This window comes from Asterias amurensis, chromosome 9, assembly GCF_032118995.1.
Source record: "Asterias amurensis chromosome 9, ASM3211899v1".
In the NCBI taxonomy this organism is placed as follows: domain Eukaryota; kingdom Metazoa; phylum Echinodermata; class Asteroidea; order Forcipulatida; family Asteriidae; genus Asterias; species Asterias amurensis.
This window is the reverse complement of record NC_092656.1, coordinates 21,257,928-21,272,230: the sequence shown is the minus strand read 5'-3', so window position 1 is coordinate 21,272,230 and position 14,303 is coordinate 21,257,928. Positions and strand designations below refer to the sequence as shown.

General features: G+C 39.5%; 1 protein-coding gene across 1 annotated transcript in view; it reads right to left on the bottom strand.

Annotated features, from left to right (window-relative positions):
* The window catches only part of LOC139942019 (neuromedin-B receptor-like), a 58,276-nt gene extending 45,752 nt beyond the window's left edge, over positions 1–12,524 (bottom strand). The window contains exon 1 of the mRNA XM_071938686.1: positions 12,389–12,524. The gene's annotated coding sequence lies outside the window, so the exon portion shown is untranslated. The remainder of the gene's footprint in view (positions 1–12,388) is intronic.
* Positions 12,525–14,303: the final 1,779 nt, after the last annotated feature.

Sequence of the window (14,303 nt, the reverse complement as noted above, 5' to 3'; positions counted from 1 at the left end):
CACGCCCCCCCCCCAAAAAAAAAAAAAAAAAAGAAAAAAAAAAAAATGTTCGCGGTTTACCAGGAAAGTAAAGTGAACATAATCTTTGTAACACCCGAGCCGAGGAAGAAAATGACAGAGTGTTACCCAACAAACATTTCGTCTCTTGCTTAATTGAGATTTATTATTAAGACGCGATAAGTTGTTGCGTAGATACTTCTTGTTGTCAGTTTGAAGCGCCTGTGGTGACAAATCACGTTAGGGTACGGCACTTTTTTTTTTTTAAACCATTGCAAGAACCCCATCTCAAAAGTACGAAGACTTGCTTTTGTATCCTTCATCTCTCTAAGTTCTCTTTAAATAAATATGAATATATTTTTAAATATTTATTTACCTGGAAGTACTCCCTAATTCGTCTTATTCATTGGGATCAGTTTTACCGCTCTGTAGCTGAGTCAACAGCGACGTGGATCCCCGGGAAATGAAGAGGATACGGTAGGATTGAATGATTCTGACACGCTCTGAAGTCCCCGTACTTTGTGTAAAGTGCTCTTCTATCCGCCCCCCCCCCCCCCCCCCCCCGCAAAACAGTACTGCCATCCTGAAACATTTTTTTCTGATTTTTTTTTAAGGATCCCCTTTATTGATTTAGAAGAAATCAAAATCCACAATGGCAATTTTGGATGTACTGACAAAAATTGCCATTCTCAAAAATTATACTGATTTTTGTTTTAAGGATTCCCGTTTTTTAATCGATTTAGAAGGAAAACAGTTCCCCCATTAAAAAAAAGAAACACTCTGACAGTGGCAATTTTGATGTACAGAAAAAATAATCGTCCTCCGCAACTATCTATGTTTGCTGAATCGAGTTCACTCCGGGACTTCCAAAGTCTTAACCGTTTTTATGGTGTTTTATTTTGAACGATCAACTCGTCGTCACATTTTCAGACATGGATGCAGGTGTAAACAATACATGACTCGATGCCGAAAGCGCATGAGCTGCTCAGATGCCACAAACCCTTTTGGTAGATTCAGATGTTGTAAAGAGCGTTTGAAAAAGACTTCTGTCAACATTAAACGGTAGTGGGAACATGCTCTTCTAGTCTAACAAGATGGTTTTGGATGGATATGCGAGATGAACAAGTGGTTACAAACAAGGGGCGTGGTCAAACAACGTCCGGAGGTTGTCCGAGTACCAGGGATCCAATCTTACCAGATCATGATCTAAACCCACACCGTTCAATACATTTCTGCTTCGGGTTGTCATGGTTGTAGAGACATTTAAAGTGCCACCATTAGATTGTTGAGTTACAAATGTTTTGTAACAATTAAAAATGTTAAACAGAAAACAAAACATTCCAGCCCAGTTTACTTTGGTTATAAACATTAAAAAGATGAGCAAACTAACCATTGAAATCAGCATTCACACCCAAAACGTCAAAGTACTGATGTTGCAACACTCACTTAATAACGTCTAATTGAACCAATCGAGTAGCAAATTTACATTGATGATTGAATCGACGTGACATGTTAAAGTACGTTAAGAGCAACGTGCTGTCTGGGCAACTCGCTGCGGTTTTGTAAACCTCTTCTAATTAATTGTTTCTTCTTCCACCCTAAAAACGAGAAAGTCAGACGCCATTCTATAAATTATTTGCATGGATAGCCAATCTCTGTATGGAGCTATGCAAACAACAATCTGTTTTACTTTACGGATCTATTTGACATACGGGAAACTTGTCCACCCCCCCCCCCCCCCCCCAATCCACGCAGCATTGCCAAGGTCTCACGATCGAGTCGGGTAGATTTTTAACGGCCATTTGGGATTGTTTGTATGTGAATTATACTCGAACTTCGAAAGTACTTTTCAAAATACAAGATTCTAACTACAGTTTGATGTAGAATCCACCACTTCGATTTCTATAGACGTGCCAAGCTTGAAATATGGGGGAAATGGAATTTTGAGCAAATAGTTTGTAATCCAGTGGCAGAAAATGTGTCCAAAGTGCAAATATTGGGCGAGTTCTGCTTGTAGTTTTGATTTCCTTAACTGTAAGCAGAGCTGCAAATTATTAAAGAGTGTCACCATACCGTGTTAAAAAAAACAATCCATGCATTTAAATCTTATAAGTTGATTGCAGCTTATGCTTGAATAAATGTACAATAATTGAGAATAACTATCATGTGCTGAATCATCTTTTACGGCTTGTTATGGCCGAGTAGTTATACTTGCTTACGCCTAAATGGCTCAATATCAATTCATTATATGACGTTTATTTCATGCTCCTTTTGGCAAATAATTCAATTTGAGAATTTGTCAGTACAGACAAAGGTACAAAATCAAAAGTATATACATAACTAATGTAGTGTTAAAGCAAATAATAAAATTAACGAAGAGAATGTTCAAGATAGGAGCGAGAGCATGAGGCTATTTGAGCAGAAAGCCGAGTTTTGTATAAAAAAGCTTTTGTCGAAAACTATAATACCGACCTAGTGTGTTCAAGAGACTAACAAAATACTAACCATTTTAAAATCCATATACTTCACAGTCAAAGTAACCTCTTGTCTAAAAGTTTGTTTTGCATACTATGGATTCGCACCGTCAATTACTCCCCACCTGTCGCCTCTGGCTCTTGGTTATGATTAAAAAAAAAGTACACTAATTGTGAACAGCCTGTCCCTGAAGACATTCAAAACAACCTAATCGAAACGTCGCGTTATTACACGCCATCGGCTCTTTTCACATTCTTATAATTCTGTATTGCACCTATCAAAATATCTCCCTGGTGTACTTCTCCAAGAATGTTTTTAAACGGCCAATAAAGGATGGTCTTAAGGTTATAGATATTACAGTTTTCTTACAGCTGCAGTCCATCCATGAAGCATAAAAAAAATATAACGAGTCTTTTACCTCACGTTAAAACATGGTAAAAACGGATTTTCTCCAGAACGCTCCAAGCCAAATTTCTGAAAAACGTGGGGTCAAACAAACCCGCGCGGCAAAGGAATCGTGACGTCAGTGGCGGCTATTTGGTGTGGAAATGCCAAAGCCGGAGAACTGCGTTCAAAAGCAATAGGGGAAATTCGTCACTGGCGTCCAGGGTCATTATAATAGATAAGCCTTTTTTGACTCTCGGCTGAAAAAGCCGCGCGGCCGGGTGCATTTTTGACTCGAGATATTTATTACTGCCTGCAAATTTTGAGAGTAAAATTGTTATTAACCGGTATCTGCGATGTCTATTTGGCCATAAAAAGGTAATAATTGACATATTGAGATCATCCTTTATTGGCTCTTTAAAAAAAGTCAGTTAGTATGAGGAAGAATAATGGATTTGGTCGCGGTATGGAAGTTGTCTCTTTCGGTGCACATCACCCTGGTCTTTGAATAATAAAAGAAGAAAAAAAAAAAACACTTTTGTCGCATAAAGGCTTCAGGCCTGAAGTCCTTTAACATTTAAGTGAGCAATTACTTTCTCAAAAACTTAGTTACTTCAGAAGGAGCCGTTTTTAACAATGATTTATACTATCAACGGCTCTCCATTTCTCGTTTATAAGTAAAAGTTTTTATGCCAATATCTTTTGAATATTTAACAATGGTTTCCAGTGCCTTACAGGCCCGTGGTGTCTCCTTCAGCAAGCCGCTAGCCACGCGTAGGCTTACGTTAAACGCCACAGGATCCGTATAATACACCATTATGTTGAATCATCTAAACGCATCGGGGTATTAAACCCCAGCTCTTCTTTCTTAAAGTAAAACACGACTGCATTAAGATCAAACAATTAATGAATCAACGGCCACCAACCTGATTGGAGTCAATCAATTAAGTCTGCATATATCCCGGAGTTACGGAAATCATGCCTGCTGTCTGTCCGGGGGTCTTCTTTTGTAAGCTTTTACTGAAAAACCAACCCCAAGGATTTGCTTAACGCCAAGCCGGTCTTCAGCGGTCATTATCCAAATATTTTCGAACTGAATTGAGCGAGGTTTTTCATTTTGCAAGAAAATTCGCAGGGCGTGAAATCTGTCACGTTTCGAGCCGGAGGCGTTTTTTTTTTTTTTGCTTCAGCAAGGAGTTAATGAGAGGGGGACTGACCTGAACGGCCGGCGATCATAACAGCTCAGTGGTAAAGCCGGGATGAAGGTGAATGAAGTGTTCGTTTAGGGTCGCCACTGGTTCTAGTAGAACCCAACCAAAATCACATATCCTCCAGAATCCCCCAAAACCTCGGCGAGGCTTTTGAAAGACTCACGAAATTGTTTCACAATTTACGATATGACAGCATTATGGTAGAAATGTTATCCAAACCATGAATTTTGTTTCACTCTTTGACTACTACTTCGACTTGTCCTTATATTTGGTGTAAGGGACTCTGATCTCATATGTGTGTACAAGCTAGGTCCAAAACCTCCGTAATTTTTGTATTGACACAAGTCACCTGACATAAGATTAGGTCCATACTTTGTTTTAAGGACTATTTTCTTCAGTTGCCATTTAGACCGGACCATATACTCCACCTGGAGTATAGAATTACGTATAATATTACGTTGTTTTATTTAATTCTTACTATAAAATGTCATGTTCAAAATTCTCTTTACATTGTTCTAAATCGATTCAGGATTTTTTTTTTGAAGAGTGCATTCTAAAGTGTAGACAAAAAAACAATTGCACCCGGTTTCACGAGCCGCTTACAAACACATAATGAGACCCTCTGGCTAATCCCAAGGGGGAAGTAGGTCACCGTGTTGTTGTGTGATCAGTTAGATAAACAGCGCGCACAAACCCTCTAATGGCTCGTGGGATTTAGCACTCCGGAATTATACGCTGTTCCGGCTTGTTCCGAAGTGTTGTTTTTAGAATCCTCCCAGGACGGGAGAATGGAGAAGTCATCCGATGAGGTTTATTTGCCGTCTATTACGCCATTTTCAGTGAACCATAGGTTAATTCGAGCGTACAATTGCACTGGATAGAGTGAGACTTGTATTTGATTTTCCCTTGTTTGAAGTGTTGGTACAAATAGATGAGGTGTGCAGAGGTTATACCAGTGTAAAATTGAAAACTTAACAGATAACATTAATGCCAAGTTAACGTATAATAATACAGTGTAAAATTAAATAGATGTAAAATCTTGTATTCAGTTAGCAGCGAATCTGATTAAAGAGTCGACACTGAGCACAATAACAGTTTTAAGATTCAGACTTAACGTCTCACGTCACTCAAAAACCATAACATGATTCGCGGCCTTGCGCGTATACCACCGGGCAAAACATTTGTGTTTTGGCAGCCAGCTAGAAAAGTACACGCAATCTTACCATGACTACGCGTCTTTTTGCCCGGCGTAACAGACGTGCGCAGTGTTTGTCAACAGAGGGCGGTTTGAATGTAAACTGAGGTCACATCGTCTACAGAGTTCAGCTTTCTTCAGAAGACGATCAAAACATACTGATCGAAATTTCGAAAGAAACCTAATGGTTCTTTCTAAAACCATGCCAAACTAAATTAGAAAATCATTAAAGGTCTTACCGCAAACCTTACTATTCCGTATTCCCACCATACAAAGTTTCAAATCCTAGGTTTAAGATTGTTGTTTTCAAAAGTTGGGTTTCCTCTTGAGGAAAAAGTCCACACGCGTTTTGATAAGTTCACGCTATTATATTGGAATGTACTTTTCTCCCCGAACGTTTAGTACATTCATTGTATTTGCTCTACGAACAGGTACATGTAACTCTAGTGTGTCAGACTCCAGTTTAACATTCGCTCTATGTTCAAAGCAACAGACCTACATTATCATCACTCTCCCCAAGCAAGATCCCCAAGCCTCACCCGTTGGGAAAGAAACCAGGGCTACACTCTCTTTTAAACAAAAGGCCAAAGTTGTACTCTTCGCCATGTATCGAACCGCATTGATTCCAGGAATCCAAATTGAGTGCAACCGTGTTTTGCGCATGTGTTCCAAAAAAGTCTGATTCCCGTGGCAAAGGACCTTTGAGTTGATTTGCATCGATTCTAATGGACTTAGGGGATCGTTGCTCTGAAATATAAGAAAGATATGAGGAAAAGAGGTTGCTTAAAGGAAAAATACAGCTGCTTTTGGAAAGGTACAGTAATTTGAACTCTCTCCGTATATCACACACGCATATAACTGTACGGATCCGGTTCGTGGGGCTATGATATTATTGTTCTATTATTCCCTTTTGTAGAGAATACCCTTGCGGGGTCAAGGTTGAAACAAAGAAATCCCTTGTGGGGTCCATTGTTCCAAAATACCTCACAAGGGCACCCCCGTAACAGCAAACCCACACGCTGAAGTCACTCTGTGGACATTCCTTTGTTTTATAGTTATTGCACCTATAAAGGAAAATCCTGTATCTTCAACACTGGTGGAAAACCCTGTGTGGACGTAAGTTAGTCCACATAGTGTTTAAAAAACTCTGCATTTGGACTTTGTTTGATCCCAGGTCCTCACTTGCCCTCCCCAACGCACTAGACTTTCACACGTGCACATTTCATCAAAGATGGCGGCCAATGCAGGGATGGACATGCGTGCCCCCCCCCCCCCCCCCCCCCCCACCACCACCAGCTCCAAATCGGGACCTGCAGTGGTGAGAGCAGTAGTCTCGCTCACCAGCAAGGGACAGCAGTCTCGCGAGGATAGTTGGGAGAGAGCCGTTTCGCTGTCACCGCGACAGTAATTTAACGACTTGCCCACAAGTCTAACCCCTAATACGAAGAGACCTTTGAATGACCGTCAGACTAAAAAACGACAGCCTGCTTAAAGACAGTGAACACCATTGGTACTTGTCAAAGACCAGTCTTCTCACTTGGTGTATCTCAACATATGCATAACATAACACACCTGTGAAAATTTGAGCTCGATTGGTTGTCGGAGTTGCGAGATAACTTTGAAAGAAAAAATACCCTTGTCACCTGAAGTCGTGTGCTTTTAGATGCTTGATTTCGAGACCTCAAATTCTAAACTTGAGGTCTCGAAATCAAATTTGTGGAAAATTACTTCTTTCTCGAAAACTACTCCACTCCAGAGAGAGCCGTTTCTGGCAATGTTTTACACTATCAACCTCTCCCCATTACTCGTTACCAAGTGAGGTTTTATGCTGATAATTATTTTGAGTAATTACCAATAGTGGCCACTGCCTTTATACGCCTCACTTTTATTTACCCTTGAGTTCTGCTGAGAGTTTAGACATGATTGTAAAACCAGACGGCCCACAGTCATTATTGATTCAGACAATATTTTTTCAACAAGGATAATAATATTGGGGGGAAAAAAACACATTCGAGTAAATCGATAGTGTCAGTTGTGCGAAAGAATGATCGAACTTAATTTAGCGTTAGTTGTACGCTATACCACACACAGACAAATAAATACATTAAAAGCTCTGAAACAGAACTCAATTGAAGTCGCAACAAAACAGTTGCTAACAGTGTGCACTTTATTTTATCCTTGACAAACCTGTAGAAGTTTGAGATCGATCGGCCATCTGGGTCACGAGAAAAGAATGAAAACCAATTGCACATTTTGCGTGACATAATAACAAATAATGAATAAATGGACGCCAAAACGGGCAATAAGTTAATACATTTATCATCAAAAATTACTTTTCGGTCAGAAATATTTCAAGGGATGTTTTCTACTATCATCATCACAGCCCGTGTAAGTTTTGTGCATCTAAGACGATTTTTTTCTTAGTAATTCTGTAATGTTCCTTTAATAGTTTGATAAAGTCACATTAGCGCATTGAAGAGAGCAGGGGGGGGGGGGGGCAGAGAAGGCACAAACGGTAGAACATCCCATCACCCCTTGATCCCGTCATCTGGAAAATCTGAACTGTCGACAGGGGGGGGGGACTTAAATACCGAGCGACCACCGCGGTAAACAACAAAGAAATTGGGGTCAACCATGGTAGATTGAAAAATACACAAGACATGAGAAATAAGACATTTGGGTTAAGACTTAACGCTCGTGACATTATATGACTTGACAAAGCAAGCCATGCGAAATAAACGGGTAACGCGAAATAAATGTGACTCAAAAGAAAATGTGCGGGGCGAGATGATTTAAAGGGGCGAGACTTCCCTTTTAATATTTTTGTTTTGAGAATTACATTCAGTTCCATTCTTCAGTTTTCAATCAACACACCACAGTGACTGCATTTATCTTTCTCGAAATAAAAGACTTCAGACATGGAGCATTTTATTAGGCGCCGAAGTGCACACCAATGTGTAACAAGGGCGTTTTTCTGTATTGTGTTCTCTTGTATTTTTCATGACCGATTGAGTCAAAAGTTTCACAGATTTGTTATTTTATGCATAGGTTGGGATACACCAAATGAGAACACTGGTCTTTAACAATATTACCAAAGGTGGCCAGTGCCTTTACAAGTCATCATAAATATGCGCCAACAACAAACGTCAATCCAGATAATCATACAAGACTACAGTGGCATCCTTTGGTGTCAATCAGATTTGAAGCTTGCAAACTACTCAACGCGGCAATGTGTTTGATAGAGGAGAAGTAACTCGACTTTACGAGCCAGTCGCCTTCAATTTTATCAGCTTAAAATTGAAACTGATTAAGAAAACAGAAACAATTTTGCTTCTGGTCTGTTAACTCTCTCTCTTATACGGGAATGTTTATTTTACTAAAGCAATGATCCTACGGGTATGCTGTTAGTGGATAGGGTTAATTTTGTCCGTGGTGTAAAATATATAAAAACACAACTTCCGATAAAACCAATTTAGTTCCAATGGAAGGTGTGGAATGCCATTTTACACCAATGCAGCGACATTGGGATGTGTACAAAAAAGGTCAGTCTTGCCTCGGGGATAGAGAATACCGGTAATCATCCAAAATAAATATTGGTTTCAATCTGAAAGCTCACAGTTTGTACATTTCACCAAGCACTAACCCCCGGAGAAATATTTCTACCTGGGAAAAGCCAACGTTTAGGAGAAAGCACTTGAATACCCCATCCCCTCATCATGCGTATATCTAATCGTAATAAACGTGCGCAAAATTCATTACAAAACATGAACAGTTTGATCGCATGTTCACGTCTAGACCACTTCTAGACCAACTTTAAATTATGGCAGGACGAACTATTAAATTGCCTTGACAAAACAAAACAAGCATGCAAGATACATGGGCCTAACTGACGCTCATGGTATCATAAATATTCTGGCGATGATATATGACCCAACACTTTCTCAGGTTTGTTGTTTTAGTGTTTATCTAGTTACATATTATTTAAGCTCTAATTGGCAGTGTGGCAAGATAATCCATCTTGACCCTCGTAACAACTGGAAAGATATTCCGTTACCATTTGCATGAACGAATTATTGCATTCAATTTGTTTTATAATAACTGACACAAACTTTCGTCCTTGCCTCGTTTGGTCCAATGGGCGGGGAACCATTATTTTGGGAACGATGCTATCCGAAGCGTCCAATAATTATCCACATTGGACTCAAATTTAAATATTGGAAGCGCTGTGGGTGTTTTAATAGGTTATGAGGCAAACCTAATGACACGTGGTGCATGTTCCGCCAATCAAAAAACATGGGTGTTTTGTGGTATTATGATCTGTTTTGCTCTGTATCCATACACTGTATTATTTCGTTTCATTTTCGATATATGTTTTCCATGACCAGTTCTCGATCGTCTCTGATTTAAATAATACCAACTTTACTTATTATTCTCCCTTTTCACCAATGTGGAAATAATTTTTGATTGATTGATTTATTAATTATTGATTGATTTTACAAGAGTTTATAACCCACCTCGCAAGAAAAGTTTTTTTTCTAAGCACAGCATAAAATGTCAAAAATTATCGGACTTATTCATAACACTTCGAGCTTTTGCATAATAAACATATCTATGTGTCGGGGTGTTGGGTTTAGTCTGCTCTCAACGACTTTCTCACTCACATTCTGGCACAGCCGTAGGTCGAAAAGCAATTTAAATGTTTAATAATGTAAGTACATGAAGACATATTTCCCATTCCCAATGCATTATTTAACTTCCTCACACAATGACTTGAGAAACGCATCTGAATGTAAATGTATACTGCTAGTTTGCAAGTGGTATTTGGACATGGTGTTACTCTGTGAGTTTGTACTGTCAAAGATATACAGTCAATAAAAATAGAAAAATCCAGAAACCAAATGGCTCTAAACATACCAATGTTACAATTAATACACCTCCATTACACATTCAGCAAATTATCACAAAGAGTTGGGACTAGCCTTAACTTAGGATTAGTTCTAGGAGATATGAAAAAAAGTATGGGTAGTCCTAAGTTAGGACGAGTAACTCGTCCTAACTCGAGATAAGACTAGTCTTAACTCGTTGTGAAATCCAAGATTAATTTTGCGACTGATATAATTTCGGTTTTTGTCTTTGTTTCCCGTAGTAATGTTAGTGTTGTAGATCCAATTGAATAGACCCTTCTTCAGTTTGTTGTCTTCAGAATGTTCTGAGGCAATAAAGTCTCATGACGATGACTAGAGCAAGCTAGTCGAAACGTTGAGACCAATCCAAGAACTGACTCCGCGGTAGTACATTTAATCACGATCATATAAGCTAAGGCAGTAGTCCCAGCCTATTTCTATACCATCCACCCAGGTAATTGTTTTAGAAGCAGGACAGTTCTTTTCATAACTGAGAAGTCTCCCGAACCTCCGATTATCTACTCCGCGGTAGTAGAATGAAGCAAGACAGTTCTCTAAGAACAAACTCTACCTGGCAAGTAAATACACACATGGTGTTTCCGCAAACCAAATAATATAATAAAGTTCCAGTTGAAAAGCCCCCCAAAAAGTCACAACAAGTAAATAATCACCGCAACTCAAGAACACAAATCTCGCCTATACTTGATCCGACTAGATGCATTTATAACAAAATTGTAACCCGACCCCTACGTCCCCTCGGGGACCACCCCTCCCCACATTAACCAGCAGAAATCCACAACCAAAAAGGAGAGTGCATTGACGATAATCCAACATATTGAGAATGGAATTAGAAGCTGACAAGGGGAAGCACGTTCTTATCAAGAGCGGAGACCCCCTGGCCCAGGGGCGGGTTGACATCCCTAAAATGGTGCGGATGAACAGTAATTCACGCCGGATCTTTCCACAGTGCCCTATAACAATTATATCAATTTCTCAGGAACACACAGCGATTGACTGGTTCTTTTTTTACATTGGATATACATCAAAATGCATGGGGAGCGGGATGTGCGACATCCCTAAAATGAAACGGATGAAAACTGCAGTTCACGGTTTATCCATGCTTCCGATCTATTTCCTCATTGCAGAGTGCTAAAACAATTATGTCAATTTCTCAAAAACACAAAAGGGCTTGAACATATATGTTGTTGATGTAAAGAATCGTAAACTATAAAGATGTAAAGTCGAGTTCACAGATAAATTGTCATAGGTGCTATTCACACACAGCAATTTTAACTGGGGTCCCTTGCCTAATTTTAGCATGGTTGTAAAATGTTGCAAAGTTTGACCAGATTTTGTAAGAGAACTTGGACAGTAGAACTTTTTTTTGTTCTTTGACACAAGGAACCTTTTGTAAAATTGTACAATCATGCTACAATTTAGCAAGGGACCCTTGTTAATTGCTCTCGTGTGAAAGGAGCTATTAAGTGCACCTTCTCAAAAAAAAATACTCCACATGTAAAGTGTAAAGACATCGGGGAATTGGAAAGTGCTCGGAATGAGTTTTCAACCCACCACTGCTGACCACTTAGCCGTTTTATCAAAAACAACAACAGTCTGGTCGCCAAGTCTGGATGTACTTTACAAACAGGTATAATTACATAGATTGAAAAAGTCAGTGCAGTCTGGGGAATCATCCCACTAATCGTACACAATGTTGGCCTGTAGCCACACTAGGGGGTAAAGGGAAAAATAGCTGGCTTAAATCCAGGTTTTTTACCTTAAAAAACAGGTGTTATAAAAAATATCAAGCGGTCAAAATGAAAACCCAAACCGAAGGCACTATTCTTCCAATCTCCACGCGGTGTAAATGTTCAAAGTGTCAGAAAATTTGTGCGGTGGAGGAATGATAGGCAGTGGTCCGACCGAGATCGTATGAAACCCTCTTTCACACGAGAGCTAATAAAATCAAGTGTCCCTTGCTAAGGTGTAGCATGGTTATACACTTTTAAGAAAATGTACCTCGTGTGAAAGGACAACAAATTATTTTCTACTGTCCAAGTTCTCTTGCAAAATCTTGTCAAACATTGCTACATTTTACAACCATGCTTTAGGGACCCCAGTTAAATTGCTGTCATGTGAATATGACTTTTAAGTCAACGCAGCGCGGCGGGGTTATCACAAACACACAACACTATAACTGTCAAGATGATGTTTTTACATACCTGCTTGAAGTTGGAGACGGTATGAGATTGTAAAAGTTGGTTAGAAGAGCGGAGAGAGTAATGAAGAAAGAAGATCCACACTAGGTTGTCTGTGCTCGGGTGTTATTGCAATCGGGGGCAATTTACCTGTCCATCGGCTTGCAGAGGGGAGTAAATGTCCAAAGGTGGTAGAGAGTGGTTGAAATACTTTGTTCTTGTCACCGACGTTCAATATAAAGTGAGCGACAACACTGCGGCGCTATACCGGTAACAGAACACACTGCTGTGCAGTGATGTTGTTACGTATTCGATGCACTGCATTGGCTATGATGTAGTGGGTTTGCATCTCAGCGCTCCGTGTGTGCCTTCGGTGGCAACAGAGGGCGCGCTGTGTTTTACTGAGGCTCTCACCCGCCCAAGGCAGTGGCATTGACATTTTGATTATGTTTACTTGATCACAATGCTAGATAGGAATCATGTTTTTGTTACCTTTAAATCGAGTGCCTCTGGGACCTTTGTGCGGGCCATTTTGATCGCTCGCTGTGTTGTGTTTTGTGATAACGCACACTTGGTAATCCCTTTGTTTAGTCACATATCATTGACTTAGTTTCCCTTGGGTGATTTTAACATAAAAATGGCACTTTGTTAATCACAGATTATTTGACTGTTATAAACAAGTGAAGGTTTTAAGTTATGGCTAGAAGCGGTGACATTTAAAAACAACCCATCAAAGTTAGTTTGAATGTTTCAGGTCTTTGACATCGTCGTCGTTTTATTTGATTACATATCTGATGAAAACATTTTGTGTTTGAAGAAATGAAGTCACCGTTTCTTAGAAATCGAAAAACTTACCAAAATGTTGAATCGAGACGCCATATTCGGAAACGTGGTTTGGGTCCTAGATGAGTGTCTAGATGAAGATTCTGGCTGAGTTTGTTTGTACAGAGACGGTAGACTCAAAACAAGACGTCTGCAAGGCAAGGAAATTATGAGAAATAAATACACGAACGGGAAACATAATATTTTAAAGGAACTGGATACGTTTGGTAGTAGTGTCAAAGACCAGTTGTATAACTTGGTGTATCTCAACATAGGCACAAAATAGCACAGCTGATCATCGAAAACTTAGATCATCGAAGTTGCAAGAGAATAATGAAAGAAAAAACACCACTGCGTTGCATAAATGTGTGTGCTTTCAGATACCTAAAAAGGGCTTCAGGCCTTAAAGGCAGTGGGCACTATTGGTAATTACTCAAAATAAATATTAGCATAAAACCTTTCTTGATTACGAGTAATGGGGAGAGGTTGATAGTATAAAACAATGTGAGATACAGTTCCCTCTGAAGTGACGTAGTTTTCGAGAATGAAGTAATTTTCATCGAATTTGATTTCGAGACCTCAAGTTTAGAATTTTGAGGTATCGAAATCAAGCATCAGAATGCACACAACTGCGTATGACAAGGGTGTTCTTTCTTTCATTATTATCTCGCAACTTCGACGACCGATTAAGCTCAAATTTTCACGGGTCTGTTATTTTATGCATAATATGTTGAGATACACCAACTGTGAAGACTAATCTTTGACAATTACCAACAGTGTCCACTGTCTTTTATCAGATTAAAATGGTTGAGTTAGAAATTACTTCATCTGAAAACTACGTTACTTCAGAGGGAGCCCTTTCTCACAATGTAACAGCTCCCCGTCACTCCTTACCAAGTAAGTTTGTATGCTAACAATTATTTTGAGTAATAACCAATAGTATCCAGTGCCTTTAAAGAGATCAAGATGTGCCAACTTCTGAATGTACCTAAATGGCGCAAGCTGTCACCCGTATCGTAGGTTCGAGAATGACGTGCAATCTGTTCGTGTAGCTCATTAGCTCAATGATTCATCAGCGTTAGGGATTCTATTTATACAAATCGAGACAACAAGTTGT